Genomic DNA, 12,593 nt, shown 5'->3' with positions numbered 1-12,593 from the left:
TCATGAAAAAAGCAATTTCTCCTCAAAAGACAAGTATAGCAATGTGTTTTGAAACTGAGTGAGACAATTCTCCATACAATTTGGCCAAAAAAACGACCATAGAAGAAATTTACATACTATTATTTCAAATCACAATGTGTATATTATAAAGCAAACTCATAGTATCCTTTGATCTCAATTTTTCATCGAAAAATATGCCTAAATTCATGCTTACAACATACAATAAGAAGAAAGAGAACTACATAATACTAAAGGATGGATAACATGTAACCATCGTTGCATAATTCACTCATAGACTCCAGCAGAGATGAGCAATAGGTGGTCTTGAGCCTAGTCGAGTGTTATGATAAAGTGTTTTTAAGCATGTCTTATGCATCATATCGAAAATCTTCTGCAGGACATGGTGCTAAGGAAGCTAACTTATACAGGAAATAGCTGAAGGCATACATTCTTATTGTATTATGAGACATCGGCATGGTCAGTCTCCAACTCCGAAAATTCATTCATTTTTGTTTTTGTGTTTGAATCTAAGGTATTGAGACGGAGTGGTGGTGGCAAGATTTATTTCATATTGCTAGTTTTCCATATCCTTGAGAAGTTTTCTGCATGAATGAGATCTGCATTGACTAGAAAAGAATAAGGGGAGTATGCTGGCCTTTATGCACTAACTGACTGTAATTTTTGCGAATGTAGAAGTCTAACCTGAGCGATTGTTTCATGAGCTATGAAAATCTAGTGTTTCTGCTTAGTTAGCATTCTAGGAGCGGTGTACCTCCAGAAGTACTCTACCCGGAATTACTTCCAGTCAAGTTCCGTCAGATTCATTGTTCGGGTCTATATGAAATGAGCTTCAAGTAATATCTGTCCAACTAGACAATTACATTCTTGAGTGATTGTTTGTTGTGCTGATGACATGTCTTTTCTTGAGCAAGGTCTGGGCGTTTGATAACTATAAACTAATAAGGTAAATTCGATAACCTAGATTGTTCACTTTTATATCTTTGTTTCCTGCAGTTTTAGAGATTCAGCAAGGATTATCTGATGCTACACAATCAAAGATGATCGTCAGCTTTACTCGACTTTTGATGCCAATGGTTTGCAATGTTCAAATGTTCACATCTCTAAAGTTTTTTTTTTTTTTTTTGGTCAAGTTCACATCTCTAAAGTTGAAATTCTGCTTCTACAGCCATAATGATCAGCTTTCTTCATCTCTTTATGCAGAGTCATGGAATGCAATCAACTATTCATGTTGAAATGTCTTAAGATGAAACTGTCCGGGATCTATATGAGCAACTCTTTCTGGCTGACAGTCCTATTCTGCTTAGGCATTCAATGCCTCAATGTATTAAATATTAACCTTAGCTTTTATATGCTGAAGTAATTATTTTCAGTACTCACGGTTGGCTTAATCAAAGCATATAATTTATTTCATAGAGCTTGGTAAACCAGTCATGATGGAGGTGAGAATTGTCTAAAAGTCCTAAACCTATTGCAGTTTTGCCAATTCAGTCATAAACTTTTCAATCTTGTTGATTGAGTCATAAACCTTTTGTCGGTTTGTCAATTGAGTTCATCCGGCCAATTTTCGCGGGAAAATGCTGACGTGGACGCGGCGGTGCCACGTAGGACTGCCGGCGCTGATGTGGACATTTTTAATAATATTTTAAATATTTTTAAATTTTTATTTTATTTTTTAAATATTTTTGTTTTTTTTTTTTTTTTTTCTTTTTGACTTTTCCCTTGCCCTTTTCCGGTGGCCGACCACTGCCACCGGCCACGCCCAGCCGGCTAGCCTCGCCCGCCATTGGCGAGCCCGGCCGGGCAAGGCCGACGCCGCTCGGGTGAGGGCGAGGGCTCCCTCACCGGTGTGTCGCCGTCGCCCGCCGGGCCTCGCTGTGGCGAGTGAGGCCAGCCCTAGCCCGGCAAGGGCCGGCCGCCACCGGCGAGGGGAGCTCGCCAAGGCTCACCCGCCCGGTCCCGAGCGTTGGCCTTGCCCAAACCAGATCTGGCAAGGCCGCCCTCGCCCGGCCTACCGGGTGTCGGCCTCGTGGCCGTGGCCAGCCCGCCCGCCCGGCCGGGCGAGACCGACGCTCACCCGGGGGCAAGGGCAAGCCCCTGAGGGCTCCCCGCCGGATCTGGCGAGGCTAGCTCCCAGTGGCTAGCCTTGCTTGGCATCGCCGTCACTCGGTCAGGCCTCGCCTGTGGCAAGCGAGGCTAGCCGGTTGGCTGTGGCCAATGGTCGGCCGTTGCCTGTGGCCGGTGATCGCCACCGGAAAAGGGCAAGGGAAAAGCCAAAAAAAGAGGGAAAAAATAGAAAATATTAAAAAAATCAAAAAATATTAAAAATATTAAAAGAGTATTAAAAAATGTTAACGTCGCGCCGGTAGTCCTACATGGCACCGTCGGTGTCCACGTTAGCATTTTCCAGCCAAAATTGGCCGGATGGACTCAATTGGCAAACTGACAAAAGGTTTATGACTCAATCGGCAAGATTGAAAGGTTTATGACTGAATTGGCAAAACTGCAATAGATTTAAGACTTTTTAGACAATTTTCCCATGTTGGGGGACTGAAACTTGCAAGACCCGCAACTTCCTTTCATATACTCGAGTGTGTTTAAGGATTGCTTCCACCATACTTCATGCTGATTGATCCCCTACTTCATTTTCTATTTGTAGGATGAGGAATTCGTTGTTTTGCTAGAAAAAGGAGTTGTTCCTAATACTCAACTTGTTCAAGGATCCAATTATTGTCTCACAGATTTCTTTCTTAATTGAGTTCCCGTAAGGACCCTGGTCTCTACCGTATAGATATTGTCCGCTTTAGACATTAAATCATCACAGTTTTGTTATTCTCAGGACAGCCTATACTAGGCTAAGAAAACACGTATGTACAGTTAGAGGGGACCTAACGGTTGTGTTCTTCTTAGGGCAAAAGCGATGTGGGACAAGAGACATGCCCTTAGCCTCGCCTGCATACTACCAAGGTGATCTTAGTCCGCCCCTCCATACTGCCTAGCGATCTTTTGACACTAAGTCCTCATAGTTTTGTTCTTCTTAGAGCAGCCCATACTACCCCAAGAAAATGCATATGTACAGTTAGAGGGGACTCAAGCCTTATAAGTTAACTCAAGACTCCCCCCTAAGCGATGTGGGACTGGAGACATATCCTTAGCCTCGCCCGCGTACTGCCGAGGCAATCTTAGTCGGTTCCTCCATACTGCTCAGGGTCTAGGTCATCACAGTTCCTACACCAGCAGTAACATTCCCTGTCTGTTCCCAAGTGTCTGTTTTCCATCAGAAGGGTTACTACTCGTGTAACATTTAAGTCAATTTATGGTGGCAAGCTATCTGCATCTCTTTTGACAGATTGACAATCTCGTGAAGGGAGCTTCTAATCAGACTCTTCATAATCTAAACGTAATGATGGGACTGCTTGAGACTATGGGGCTTAACTACCAACCATTGTTTCCCTGACGCATTCTCGTAAGCAAGCGAGCACGCATGGATTTTGTTTAAGAAAGCTTATTTAATCTGTGTCTGAGATGTTGCTTCTGTTTATTCTTCAGTGACTCATCACGCCTTTCGGAATTAGACTATTCTGTTCGTTCTTCTGTGCAACTGATAGAGGGCTTTCGTTACCCATCGTAGCATGAAGAACTCATCCCGAACATGTCGTCTCGTGATTCGATCTATGCGTAGGGAATTTCATACTTGAAAATTTTGGCTGGAGTCAGTTCGAAATCCGGCTTCTCTGGTTGTTTTCGTGGGAAATGCATCAAGGGCTTCCGTTCGCCATGCCATTGCACTTCACTGGTAGAAATTTCAGAAATTCTTCCTCTTGATTGAGATGGCAAACTTCAAATCCGATGTCCAATTCTCATTATCTATCTTAAATTGAATTCTTAATCGTGTTACCCAATTTGTTTACAGTCGATATGGGGCTTCAATTGCACAAACTGGATTGTTCATGGACGTTTTTGATTTGTCGCGTGAATGGACATTTACTTTGCCATCAAAGCAAGTTACCAGCGAGGTAGTCTGTCGGAACGTCCACTACAGTGGCGGCTGCGGCATCGGCGTCAGTACACGGCGAGAGGTGGAGGGAGAGGAGTCTGCTGGTTGAGGATGAAGATGGGCTGGGGTGTTCTCTTTCTCTTAACGTAATTTCAGTCCATGTCATTTCTTTTATTTTTATTATTTTGGAGCTTAAGGGTCATTCCATGGCGCTTTTTCTGAGCGAAGACGAGGTTGTCTTGTGTAATTTCAGTCCATGTCACGCCTTCGCCGGTCGTGATAATCGGACTCTCACGACAGATCAATTTGGGCAAAAGGACACTGCACCATCCCTCCGAAGTTTAGATCTCAATTAAAATTCGTACAATAAGTCATAATTTTTTCCCCAAGTTTTGGTACAAAGGCCTTTAGAAAATGTTTAGATTAAAATGGTTATTTATATCGCTGAAAATAATAATTCCATAAAAATATCTTTATTATTAATTAAAAATATATGTTTAAATATTTTTTTGGTTTATAAATAATAAAGGATGTTATTTTATTACTCCAAAATGGTCTTTGAAGCTCCCTGCTCTGCATTCTCGGCCAGATTCTGATCATCTTTGGCTGCGCATGCGAATGGACGTCGATGCAGATGCTCGGCTCACCTGTCTCCGCAAGAGAAAGGGTATGGTCTCGCACGTGAGTGGATTTCGCAAGAAACGGTTCGCAGAGTGGCAAGTGGGAGAGGAACCATTTTGGGAGCGAAAGTGGAAGTGAAAGGACTGGCCTCGTGTGAAGTCGGGATGCCGAGGGCGAGAGCTGTTTCGGGCGATGGCTGAGAGCGGAAGTCTGACGAGTTCAGTCCGTCTCAGAAAATCTTCTACGACGAGAAGTTTGAAGAAGAGGGCGCAGAAGGGACGGATCTTAGAAACACCGGCCAGTGGTAGAGCGCGAATTGTGACTTTAGAAAGCAGAAATCCCAGCCCAATTTGATCGAGAAAACACAGCAATGGGAAACGGGATAGAAGGTTGATCCGGGAAGAAAAGTCCCTGATTCTAAAAGCAGGCAGTTATTCCAAGCTCATTAGGACCAACAATGGCAAAAAGAAGATCAGCATACATCTTCTGAGGCCTGTGATGAAAGGAATACAGAAGAAGAAGACTGAAACAGAACGTGGGTAGGAGACCCAGCTGATTTCCTCGGCCACAGTCGGACTTCATACGGCTTATATTCCAATGCGATCCCGATCAGATCCTCAGGAAGGAGGAAAACAGAGATGGCAGAATGTAGTTTTCTTCGGGTTGATTGAGTTTGCTTCGGTTTTATTTTGTTTTCAACACGGAAGAAACTCATGCCCGCACCCATTTATCGATCGAGGAAACCTCGTGAAGCGTGGCAATCGTCCCGTTTCCGCATAGTTGCGGAGATCGGGAGAGGTGAGAATGTGTCGATGAGTGAAACGGACGATACGATCATTTCTGTCGTCTGCTATGTGAAGATTTACGAATTTTCAGTCTTAGTTTTCTCTTTTTGGGCAATTGCAATTCACCCCTTGATAATTCGAGTTTTGCAATGTGGAGAGGTTTTTTTTCCCCTAATACAAACCTTTCATTGCATCAAAATAGTTCAACTATTGCAAGGAGAAACTAGAGCCCACATCAAGATGCCAAATTAAAGAGGACTCTACTAACACAATATTTATAACTCTAGATGAGAGATCATTAAAAAAAAAAAAAAAAAAGAAGATGCAGTTCCTAACCGATGAACACCCATTTTGCAAGTTCACGAGCAACAACATTACTAATTCTACTGGATGGAGTTTGCTACATAGCAACAACCTAGGATATAGTTTGCGATGTTGAAACTTACATCATAGAATGTGTGATGATTGATGAATGGTATTGAGCTTCTCGCACCTTAAAAATTAGCTTCAGATGTGAAGTTTCCCTCACAATTATAAAATGACCACTGGCCCCTTTCACAAGGGATGTAAGATGATTCTCAACAATCTCTCCCTTACTCATCATGTTTAGGTCAAAACTTCAACAATCCTCTACGATCCCAAACAATCTCTCTCTCTCACACATTGAGCTTAGGTCAGACCCATGACAATCCTCTTCGATCCCAAGCAATCTCCCCCTCACACATTAGGCTTAGGTTAGAGCCACAACAACAATCTATGGATGACTTTTGGGTCCAAACTTATTGGTTTTATTGTAAACGTTCAACTTAGTCTCTTAAAAACACAAAAATATTCAATATTTTTGGTAGCTTGAATTAATTGAAAGACATCATTAAATATTTTTATATAGTTCAGGGATTGAATTGAACATTTACCATAAGACTATTGGTCATATTAAAAAAAATAAAAATTCAAAGATAATCATGAACTATATTGAATAAATTAAAAATTCAAGGACGCATATTGACTCAAAATTCAAGATTCATTTATATCATTTTCTCTCTTAACAAAACATAAGAAGAAATTTTATTTAGGGATCTCAACCAGTTCAAAAGCTTCACACTCGAATTAAAATGGGGAAAAAAGAAAGAGCTAGTGAAGGAAGGGAAGTGGCTTGATACTTGTGCGCTTTTTCCTCTTGGAAACACACAAACTTATTGGAGAAATGCTTTCGTTCTTTATTACACCTGGAACAGTTTTTTCTGATAATGTTCTGTCGTAGGATTGGCGTAATTTCACTTCCAACTTGAATGTCTTTCCCAGCGGGAGTGACAATCCTGAGACTTCAGCAATCCCAAACTCTCCACCATCACTCGATTTTCCCACTGTACTCGATGTTATCCGTCTGGACATTCCTACGACACCATTGGATAACTCATGCCCTCTCGGTTCCGTCATCCTAGTTCCTTTTCTCAATCCTAGAATGGTCACCTTATCAATTGCCCACTTCTCAATTAGAGCAAATTCCCCATTAACGACTTCTGATCTAACAACAACACCATTCCCTGTTTTCTCACAATAGAATTTCACCAGAGTCCACTTATTTCTTTCCCCTCCCATTCTGACGTCCTCTCCATCGTCCAAGAACACTTGCCCTGACCTATTCACATTCCCATCAACCACAACTAAGAGCTCGAATGGCATTCTCCGAGTTGCTTTCATAGTCATGGCCTCTCCTTGCATTGCCAATATATTACCTTTCCTTACATGCACATAAGGATGATCAAGCGGCACATTGAGCATCACATTCATTCTGGAAGCTGTATTAACTAAATTCGAGTAATTGAACAAATCAAACCAATTTCCACTTGGAAAATAAGGGCGCGTTTGGCAACGATTCTGTTCCTGAATGATTCTAACAAGAAATGATTATTTTTGATTCTGTTCCTGAAGCGATTCAGAGTAAAAGAACGTGTTTGGTAGCTGTCTAAAATTTTTTATTCGGAATAGAATTGCGTTTGATAACGTGTCCATTGATTCTGTTCCAAATTATTTTTTTTTATTTTTAAATAATTTTTTCTACTTTTTTTCTCTTTTTTTTTACCTTTTTTTTTCCTTTTTTTCCTTTTCTTTTTCATTTTTCTTTTCATTTTTTCCTTTTTTTCCTTTTCTTTTTCATTTTTTCTTTTCATTTTTTCCTTTTTCTCATATTTTTCTTTTCTTCTTGTGGCCGGTCGCCTGACCGGACCAGCGGCCGCTCCGAGGCTGGCCCTCGTCGGCCGAGCGCCGCGGCAGCCTCGCCACCGCCGGCGACGCTCGCCCAGCCCCGCCGAGCGTCGCCGATGGACGGGCGGGCCTCGCCGGGGCGGGTGAGGCTCGCCGGGGCTGGGCGAGGCCCGCCCGGCCATCGGTCGAGCTAGGCGAGCCCGGCCGTGGCTAGGCGGGCCTCGCCTAGCCCCGGCGAGCCTCGCCTCGCCGGATCCAGGCGAGGCCTCGCCTCGCCGGTGGACGGCGGGCCTCGCCGGGGGGCGGGCGAGGCCCGCCCGGCCACCGATCGAGCTAGGCGAGCTCGGCCGGTGGCGGGCGGGCCTCGCCCGGCCCGGCGAGGCTCGCCGGTGGGCTGGGCGAGCCTCCGGCGTCCGGCGTCGGCAGCCAGCGGCGGCCGCGACCGGCGGCGGTGGTGGCGGCGGACGGTGGCGGGCGGCGGCGGGCGACGGTCGCGTGATGGCGGAAGGAAAGAAGAAGAGTTTTATTGTGTTGATTCTTTTTTTGATTCTCGGACGTAGAATCAACTTTTTTTTTATTCTCAAATCTACTCCAAAACTGATTCTGTGAACAAATTTGTTCCCGAGAACAAAATTTTTACCAAACGCGATTCTCGTCCCAAACTGATTATGGGAACAAAAAATCAGAATTAGTCACTGTTTGGAGTGTTGCCAAACAGGGCCTAAGCATCCACAGTTTGGGCACCTGATTTTAGTACAGGAGTCACCATCACACCCTTTCCAGTTAAGAATTGGGAATTGATATTGTAAGTCATTGTATCCTCCGGGAATGAGAAAAATAGGGGCCGGGCAATGGGTATCCTCTTTCTATTTGCCTCATACATCAAGGTATACAAGTATGGGAGCAAGCGATAACGAAGCCTGAGCACCTTCCTAGCGGATGCGGCAACTGATTCCCAAATATAGAGCTCTTGACGAATAGTATTCTTGTCAGAGTGGTCTCTTGCAAAGGGATAAAAGGCCCCCACTTGCATCAGTACAAGCTCTAAAATAAGTGCTTAAAGGTGTATGATAGAAAAACATGATATACACTTCTATTCAGTAGCTACTTGACATCTACCCACCTGTAGAAGATTGAGATATATTCAACATGACATGAATATAAGCACGAAAGATACTGAACTTCACCTCACCCTAACCTCACAAGATAGTAAAATTCCTCCCCGAAAAAGAAAAAGAATATTGATTGACTCCTATCTGTGAATATAAACTCAGAAAAATCTTAAAGCTACTCAGTTGCAAAGCACTTCAATTAATATAAATTAAAAAAGGTACAAAAGATATATACCTGAATCCACTTGTTCCAGAGCTCTTCGGTTGTGTTCTAAGAGAAACCGCATATATCAGCTCCTACCATTGGAATTCCAAAGAGCCCAGAATTTAAAATTGCAGGAATAGAGTAAGCCAGGTCATCCCATGTGGCGGCATTGTCTCCTGTCCAGTGTGCAATTTGCTTGCCAGAGCTCACAAAAGTTGATCTCGAGAGAATGAATGGCCTTTTACCAGTAACATTGACTAAGGCCTTGTTTGTTGCTCTGGCTTCCAAGAGTCCATAGAGGTTATGAGCATTGTAATCTGAAATATTGCCAAAATGAAGTGACGTCACAGGAATAGTTTTGTTGTTGATCAGCTGATGAACTCCTGAATTGTTCATTTCGTAGGGAGGATTGTCAAGAGTGGAAGGAAGAGGTGGAGAAGTTATGAAGTTGGACAACTCATTCATGTTGATCCAAAGGCCATCAAAAGGAAGGACATCATGATATTATTCTGATATTAGTCTCATTCCCACAACTACTACATGAAGCTACTCATTTATACAAGTGTAACTCCTCCTACAAAAAAGAAATTAAGTGAGCCAATCCACGTGGTACACAAGAATTTGGTAGCGACGAACACCATCCATCTGTTGGACAGTGAGAGAGGGAGCCAATGAGGGAGGGAAGCAGTGAGTAAGAGGAACGACGAAGGAGGAGTGTCGTGCGTGTTTGAGAGAGCCAAGAGGAAAAATGCCATGTAATTGCGGGAGTAAAAATAGAAATAAAGGGAAAATTAGGGTTTTGGACCTATACTTACAAAAGCGGTTCCCAAACCGATCCCAAAACCAGTCTGAAATGGGTAATCAATCGGACTTGATTCCTGGACTGGTTTAAACTGATTCCGAATTTTGGGAACCGGTTCTCGATCCTTTTTTTTGGGTGGGTCAGTCTGGTTCCCGGGTATGCCCGATCCAGTTGCATGCCCCTACTTAAGAGAGCAGAGAGTACATAGCTTTTTGGAAAGAATTCGGACATAGAGGAAAAGAAATTGTAACGAAAGAGAGATGAAAATCTCAAGAAAGTTCGAGGAATTAGTAGGGGCGCTTGTCGTTGATTTGGTGATATGGAAAGTCTTCCAAGTCTCAACGCGGTCCTCTTCGAGTTTCGCAAGTCACCCACATCTGCCATCCTCATTAGAGAGGCAGATTAATCTTCACATGGTTGAAGCTCTAAAGCTGCAGAAAATGGCGGACATCCCGAATGACATAGCAAACAGACATTCGATTGCCTACCCACCCGGACCGGACCGGTATATATATTTAAAAAAAGAAATTTTATCTCAATTACTTAATTATTTAATGATTTTTCCACCAAATATATATGTACATATATGTAAATTTGTGGTTACTGGACATTATTGACTAATGTAATGGGATACCCCTACATTTTTATTTCATTCTAATAATCCATTTACTTGTTTTTTCAACAAAATAAAATAAATAAATGTAAAAGAAGGAGAGAATTGATTAGAGATGTTCAAAAGAGCCAATGGCTCCTTTTAAGAGTATAATTAGATCTCTCCTTAACCATTCCCATTATTAAATTAGATTGACGTTGAAAAAAGATTAATCAAGTGATCGATGTTTTAACTTTTATGGAGGTTAGGACTTTTAACGTGGAGTCCAATTCTTTGCATGTTTCCGGTGTCGGGAAACTTTAAGAAGACCACACTATGACTTTCAAAGAAATTAAGTTTTTAACTAACAAATATTGTCTATTCGTTTTGCTTTATTATTTTCAATCCGTAATCAAATTCAATGGCTCGCAATTTAACCCGAATATAAGGCCGAACAAACTTGGTAGGAATTGGGGACCAGTTCCATGGACCCACTGTGGAATTGAATTGAACTAATAGTTTAGTTCCCAGGTGGAACCAAAGGGCAAATCTCGGTTCCAATTTTTTGGAATCGGTTCTTAGTGGACGGTTCCTAATTCAAAGGTGGGAACCGCTCACTTGGATCATGCTCACCCCTAGTTTACTGTATTTCCTTTATGAAGTGCTTGTAGATCCTCTTATGCCTCATCTTTTAAGCTGTATGTGAGGTGCATAGTGTAAGAGTTTTTCTAATTGTGGACTACATTAATTGATATTATAACTTACCGTTTAATGTTTACCATTTTACGGGGTTTGGTCTAAGGTGAGATAGAAGGTTTCTTAATTAGTCTAATATGGGATGGCTAGTGTGGGCTGAGTTGAGCCTGGCCCGTAATGAGGGAGACTGGCTGGAAACTCTATAAATAGTACTCAAGTCTCTCCTCTAACCTTAATTCTCACATGTATCCTCACCTAAGAGGCGTTTACCTAACGCTACACGTGAGGGGGCGGCCTCATTGAGCCAGTGATACGGAGGGCAATAGAGGAGAAGGACTTGCGCGTGGAACATTGTGTTTCAACTTTCGCTTCAAGAATAGCAGATCCCCTTGATGAGTGGGTAATCCCTTTTCTGCTTCCGCTTTATGTTCGATGGATCCCAAAACAAGTGCATTAATCTTTCTACTCAATTATATATGTTCTTGTTCTAGTTATGGAGATCTTGGGGTTGCACAATTTGCGTCCAACATGTGTTGCATTTATTCCAGGCAAGTAAGTATGCTTTCAGACTATTAAAGATATATGATTTTTTTTATAAAGTAATATAATTAGCATGATAAGTGATTTTGGTGATATGATGCCCCTATCATTGAAGTTAAAATCACATGTATATGGTGTATGTGAGAAGTAAAGTTTATATCCCTGGTATGATAGAATTTCAATTTCAAGGATTCAATTGAGTAGTGACCGCCAAAGTGGCACACTTGATTGGGTTTGAGAAATTTCGGTCTCGTATGATTATTGGGATGTCTCCTGGTCTAATGCGTAGTCATACTCCTAAAGGAGGTGATTGTGTATTAGTTCATGGAGGGATACATGATGGTGTGGTGGAGGAGTGACTGATTCTAGTGATTCATATGCCCAAAGGTGATGAATTCACGAAGAATTGGAATATATTCTCACAATCGCTATCATGTGGGGAGTGTACAACTACATGTCATGTATTATGCCCAAAGGTGATTATATGATTATGCATGTAACTCTCTAGATGTGTACTTGTACGTCAAGTTATACGATGCTCACATGATGCTAATTATATACATTGCTTGTTTTTTAGTCACCTTTTATGTAATTTATAACTCCACTATTATTGAGAAAAGAGCCATTGAATTTGCTTATTGTCCATGACGTGTTCCATTTTGGAACACTTGAAAAAAGATTTGCCCGCGGACTGCACTGCTATAAAATGATGGAAGCCTAGTTGCTTGAAATTATGCTTGTCTGATATTGAAATTAGGACATATCTGCAAAGATTGTGTTTAAGTCCTAATGACATATACATCTCGTATATGATTAAAAGGTTGTTTCTGAAAGTTTTCTATTTAAGGAAAATGACCGAGATAAAGAATAAAACAATTACAATTAGTCTTAAAAGGTTGTCAGGCTTAACAGTGGTTATGAGTATTTTGGTAAGTATAACCATACCGAATTGCTTAAAGGGTCATTTGTTAAATACTTGGTAAATTCTGGGGTGGTAATTTAATTATTATGCCTGAAAAT

The 12,593-nt window shown here is 41.9% G+C and overlaps 1 pseudogene; it reads right to left on the bottom strand.

Moving 5' to 3' along the window:
- Positions 1-6,552: 6,552 nt before the first annotated feature.
- LOC104429221 lies at positions 6,553-9,444 on the bottom strand (annotated as a pseudogene).
- Positions 9,445-12,593: the final 3,149 nt, after the last annotated feature.

This window comes from Eucalyptus grandis, chromosome 5, assembly GCF_016545825.1.
Source record: "Eucalyptus grandis isolate ANBG69807.140 chromosome 5, ASM1654582v1, whole genome shotgun sequence".
In the NCBI taxonomy this organism is placed as follows: domain Eukaryota; kingdom Viridiplantae; phylum Streptophyta; class Magnoliopsida; order Myrtales; family Myrtaceae; genus Eucalyptus; species Eucalyptus grandis.
This window is presented reverse-complemented; position numbering and strand designations above follow the sequence as displayed.